The sequence below is a fragment of the Manis pentadactyla genome, chromosome 11 (genome assembly GCF_030020395.1).
Source record: "Manis pentadactyla isolate mManPen7 chromosome 11, mManPen7.hap1, whole genome shotgun sequence".
Taxonomy (NCBI): Eukaryota; Metazoa; Chordata; class Mammalia; order Pholidota; family Manidae; genus Manis; species Manis pentadactyla.
Window position 1 is genome coordinate 36,058,248 of NC_080029.1, and position 5,746 is coordinate 36,063,993.

The following is a 5,746-nucleotide window of genomic DNA, read 5'->3' on the forward strand; positions in this document are numbered from 1 at the left end:
TTTTAACAGCTAATATGGGGGTATTAAACAGAGAGTGAGTGGGTCTGAGGTAATTTTTGTTTAAAAGATCTTGAATGATGGGTTGGAGGCTTATGAGGGTTGAAGTGGTTAGGGGGTATTGGGCCTGACAGATATACTGAGAGGGGTCACGTAATTTGATAGAGGCAGGAGGACATAGAGCCATGGAGGGGCTTGTAATGTCTCAAACTTTGGGATTTACAGGGTGTATGAGGGCGGAACTGGAGCTTTCATTGGGTAGAGGGGGGTCGTCGGCTATGAGGGCCATCAGAAAGGGAGTACTGGGGGCTGTGGGAGTGGATATAGTTATGGAAACATGGAGGAGAGAAAGGATGTCCCATCCTAGTAAAGGGATGGGACACTGGGGCATAACTAGGAAGGAGTGGGAGAAAGGTATGGGATTGTCTTGGATTGTGCATAAAAGGGGGGGTTTTTAATGGGAAAATCTGTTTACCTCCTACCCCGACTATAGGAGTAATGGCAGGTGTGGTAGGGCCCCGGTATTCTTGCAAGACTGAGAAGGTGGCTCCTGTATCTAGGAGGAAGGAGATGGGGCAACCGTCTACTATTAAAGTAACCCTGGGCTCCTGTTTGGTGATGGAAATGGTCGGGCGAGAAGCCCCTGGGCCCCGTCAATCTTCTTCTGCCAGCCCCACTACGGAGGGCTTAGGATGGGGGTTGTTCGTCCAGCCTCCCCTTCGGGTGGCTGGGCAATCAGACCCCCAGTGGCCCTTTTTGTGGCATCTGGGCATGGGGAGGTAGGAGATCTGGGGAGGGGCATGCCCTTGACTAATGTCCTTCTTTTCCGCACTTGAAACAAGCTCCTGGGGGAGGGCTTGTTTGTAGAGGAGCGCCCAGGTTGTGGTTTTATCAGCTGGGCCAACATTTGGAAATTGTCCTGATCAGCCTTTTGTTTACAGCGTTCTTTCTCTTCTTCCCGGTTATGGAAGACTTTAAAGGCCACTGTTAGGATCTCAGTCTGTGGGATAGCGGGGCCCTGTTCTAACTTTTTAAGTTTAGCTTTAATGTCGGGGTAGCTTTGAGCTAGGAAGTATGTCATAAGGACATGTCTCCCGTCAGGCGTTTCTGGGTCCAGGCTGGTAACTGTAATAGGGCTTGAGTGAGTCTGTCTAAGAACTCAGAGGGAGCTTTTGAAAATTGACTACTTTACGAGCTGTGTTTTTCAGACCTGCTATTAAGCATCAGGCGAAGATATCTCAAGAGCGGAGACACACGGCGGTGGGGACTGAAGGGTTCTGGCTCAGTCTGTGGGGGAGAAACAGGTGATGGGGGCAAAGACGGAGGAGGCTCCTGGGACTTAGAGGGGGGCTGAAAGGCTCAGGCTTGATCTGCAGGGGGGTGAGGTGGGGGAGGAGATGGTGGTGGAGGAAGGGGGAGGGGTTGTTGTAGGAGAGGAGGGGGAAGGGAGTGAACGGGAGGCTTCTGCGGGGGAGACGGCTTGCAGGCTAGGAGAACTTGGGGGGAGGCGGGGGGAGGAGGCGGAAAGCTTTGGTATAGGGAATCTCCTTCCATTTTTTCAGGCGCTGGCAGTAGTTAAAGAGATCGCGAGTGATGTTAGGATCAAGAGTTCCCCCTGCGGGCCGTTGGTTGTTATTGTCTAGGGGGTATGTCGGCCAATCTTGGGAGCAGTATTTACGGAGAAGTTTTGGTTTTATATCAGGCGTCAGGGAGAGGGTGGCTAGATGCTTGAGCAGGCATTCAAGAGGTGAACTTTCAGGGAGGGATGAGGAGGCTCCCATGGCTAAAGGACAGAGAAGGAGGCAAACAGGGGAAGATGAACGGAGATCCTCGGGCTGGGAGCAGACGGCAAGGAGACAAAGGGCGTCCCCGATGATCCTTGGTGGTCTGCAGAAACTCGTATACGAGTCGGAATTTCTTAGGAAGTGTGGGTCGTCACCCAGACTTCTCTAAGAAGGCAGAGTGCCGGAGTCCGAGGTACCTAGTACTAGGAGTTTTCGGTGGAAGGAATTTTCGGCAGAAGGAATGGAAGGAGGGGGGGAGAAGGGAGCGTTCTCATCCGCAAAGGAGTCCCCTCGTTTATGGCTGTTGGAGGAGGGGTCTGAGGGTCCGCCGCAGCCGTGAAGGCCTAAGGCAGGGAGAGTTCCCTCCTCGTCGGGGAAGAGTGGCCACTCCAGGGGAAAACTTACCCAAAGGCCAGAGAGGAGTGGTGAGTGTGAGGAGCCAGCGCCGGAAAAAGAGAACGAGGGCAAGCTGCTGCTGGTGTCGGGGGAAGACAGGGCCCAGTTGGGGTGTCCCATCTCCCCGGTTTCGGCACCAATGAAAGGAAAGGAGCAACACACAGCAGCAATTCACCGGAGAATTCCGCTTTATTAGGGAGAGGTGCTGGGTTATATAGGAAGGGGCATGGGGTGATTGTGGTGTTACTTCCACGGGGCTGGTGGCTATTGGCTAGCTGCTGGGATTAGGGGGGCTAGGGGTGATTGGGCTTCAGGTGGTGCTGGCGGGAACCGAGGACCTGGAAGAGAAGCAGGAATTTTGCCATCTTATGGGTGGGGGCCCTTCAGAGGTGACAGTGTATGACTTCCAAGACTAGATCATAGAACGCATTGCAATTTCCTCCTTGTTCTTTTTCTTGGATCACTTGCTCTGGGAGAAGCCAGCAGCCATACTTTCAATGGAATATTATTTAGCCATAAAAAAGAATGAAATCTTGCCATTTGTGACAACATGGATTGACTCAGAGGGTGTTAAGCAAAGTAAAATAAAGATATATTCCATATGATCTCACTTATATGTGGAATCTAAGAAAATAAATAGCAAATGAACAAATGAGCAAACAAACAAAACAGAAATAGGCTCATAAATACAGAGAACAAACTGGTGGTTGCCATAGGGGAGGGCTGTGGAGGAATGGGTAAAGGGAAAAAAATAAAAAGACTGGAAAGAATAAACAAGCACAGCCACTATCCTGAGTTATGGGTACTCCATCAATTGCAACCACTTTGTGAGACATTTGACTTGAAACATCTGAATCGGCTTTTGCAGTGCATGTTCTATCAACAAAGAGAGGCTGAATCTGTGAAAGTAGACACTGTACTCTGAAGGCGAAATGGCTGAACCAGGCAGGTAAACTTCGATTCTCTGATTCCTGAAGGAGAGGGATGAGGTGGTGGGAAGAGCTTTGGATCTGTGCCCAGCAGAACTAAGATCTTATCTTGATTTTGTATGTGGCCCCAAGCAAGTCACAAGCTTAGTGGGCCTCAGTTTTCTCTCTACTGAAATGAGGATTACTTCTGCAAAATTCATTAAATGAGATATTGCCAAATATTTATTGTCTTAGTCTGTTCAGGCTGCTATAACAAAATACCAGAGACTGCATGGCTTAAACAATAGAAATTTATTTCTCACAGTTTGTGAGGCTGGAAGTCCAAGATCAGGGTGCCAGCACGGTCACATTCTCGTGGGGGCCGGTTTCCTGGCTCATAGTCAGTGCCTCTCCCTGTGCCCTCACATGGTGGAAGGGGCCGTGAGCTCTCTGGAGGCCCCCTTACCAGGCACTAACCCCACTCATGACCTCAGCACCTTCTAAAGGCCCCGCATCCTCATACCCTCACACTGGGCATTAGAATTTCAACATGTGAATCTGGGTGGGGGACACAAACATCCAGGTCATAGCATTTCTGTAGAACAAATAGCATGACTATATACAATATAAGTCAGATAATACGCAGTATAAAATAGAAACATTACTTCCCTACAAGAACAATTCCCACAATCTATGCTTGTGAATGTAATACTCTGGACTAACAGCTCCTATTTTTAAACTTTTTTTTTTAATGCAAAAGTATTTTAAAGTAAAGTGTAGATGTCATGATATTTCATCCACAAATACCCTCTCCAAAAATATATGAATATTTACCTACACAATTGCCTGGCACTTGGTCAATGAGACTGCAAGAAAATTGCACCAATCAGAATTCAGAAATGAAACATCTTCCTCTCACATACCGTGTTTGTAAGCCTCCACGATGGGGGATCCTGTAATTAAATGGCAGTAGCAGTTGATTAATTGTCCCTTTGTGAATGAATTGAAAGGGACCAGTGAAATGGAGAAACACCCATACCTAGCAACTTACAACAAAATAGGTTTCACCCGTTTACAATGCAGCATGGATAGGTTACACAAGACTTAGAAGCAAGCCAGAAAGAGACCTTCAGCGTCTGCCAACTTGGCAGAGCAGCAGAGCTGGGGCCCTTTCCCAAATCCACGCTGGGGAAACTATAGAGACACGGGGATTCCAGGAACCAACAACAATGACAATAGCAACAAGGCACAAGAAACCCCTGGGGAGCCGGGGGCCTGCTCGGGCACTTCCCTGCAGCAACACCAGATGGAGCAGCCAAGGCTGCAGGGGATACACACCCCGAACCCGGGCACTGTCCCTCCTTCAGAAGAAAAGCAGCAAATCGCACCAGGCGTGCACAGTATCTGAAACAGAAGGATTAGAACAAGAACAAACAGACTAAGAATCTAAAGCAAACCTCAAGTAGAATTAAAGAGATAAGATAGAAGCAATATGAAACGAGAAATTTCAACAAGTAGTAATACTAGGTATGAAAGCTCTACTAGTGAATAATGGGCACAGGTCCAGGCCAGGACTGAAGTGAAAGCCAAGAACAGAGTGAAAGAGAAAACAAAGACCTGGACAGGCAGATGCCGGAGCTGCACTCACCACCTGCCACCCTTCCCTGGCTCCTGAGTCTGGGGGCTGCTTTAAGAGTGCTCATCACAGGGGTTGGTGGAAAAGCTGGCATCCCCTGTTACTGGGGCACTTGCTCTGCTGTGTGCTTGCTGTCCCTCTCCCTTCCCACTTGGCCTTTGGCCCAGTGACTCCAGGTGGCATTTCTTCCTGCTGGTGCCCTCCAGGCAGGACCAGCTACACAATTTGAAGGCCCCAGTACAAAATAAAAATGCCAGGCCCCTTGTTTAAAAAATTATTAAGAATTTCAAGATGGCAACAGCATAGCATTAAGTTCACTATGGGGCCTCTGTGAATGTGGGGCCTGTGTGAGTGCTCAGACCGCAAGTCTATGAAGCCCTCTGAGCCCACACGATCTGGAGACGCTCAGCCTGCCCCCAGCCCCACCCTTCAGCTGGGGATGTATGGAAGTCCCCTCCAGGTTTGTTCAGGAGAGCCTTTCATTCCCATGGCCACCTACTAAGGGATGTCACAATCCATTCCCAGGCCATTTCTCTTTGCAGGATTCAGGCCACACCTTACCAGAATTTCTTTCCTTTTCTTACCAGCATCTCCCCATCAGATGAATAATCTCAGAACAGCAGTTTCTTTGGGAACCTCTTGAGGCCCTGAATTGCCCCCAGGCAGGCACTCAGAGCCACTTATCCCCTGGCCCCCAGCAATAGGGGCAGCATGCTGCCAGCGGCCATTCTGGGGGTCTCATTACCAAAAAGAAAAAAAATTGATTCATCCCCTCCCTAGGACTATCAGTCCCCAAAACTGCATTATCAAAAAAGCCACTGGGTTTAGAGTACCCTACTGACAAATTTCGAGTCAGGCTAGGGAATTTTGTTTCTCTGCTGATAAAAAAAAAAAAAAAGAAGATGATAATGGGTAGGTAATTCAGAGGGTCATTAAACCCCATGATGGGAACCTAAGGGCTCCGACACTCCATATCCTCTTAGAGTGGCTTCTGACTTAGGGAAGTCGGGAGTGTGTTTGTGGGC

At 49.0% G+C, this 5,746-nt stretch overlaps 1 long non-coding RNA gene across 1 annotated transcript; it reads right to left on the bottom strand.

Moving 5' to 3' along the window:
- Positions 1-2,568: 2,568 nt before the first annotated feature.
- LOC130679416 (uncharacterized) lies at positions 2,569-4,275 on the bottom strand. Its single transcript, XR_008992361.1, has 3 exons — positions 4,137-4,275; positions 3,924-4,038; positions 2,569-2,801 (listed from the first exon to the last, which is right to left on the bottom strand). It is a non-coding gene; the product is annotated as an uncharacterized LOC130679416 (long non-coding RNA).
- Positions 4,276-5,746: the final 1,471 nt, after the last annotated feature.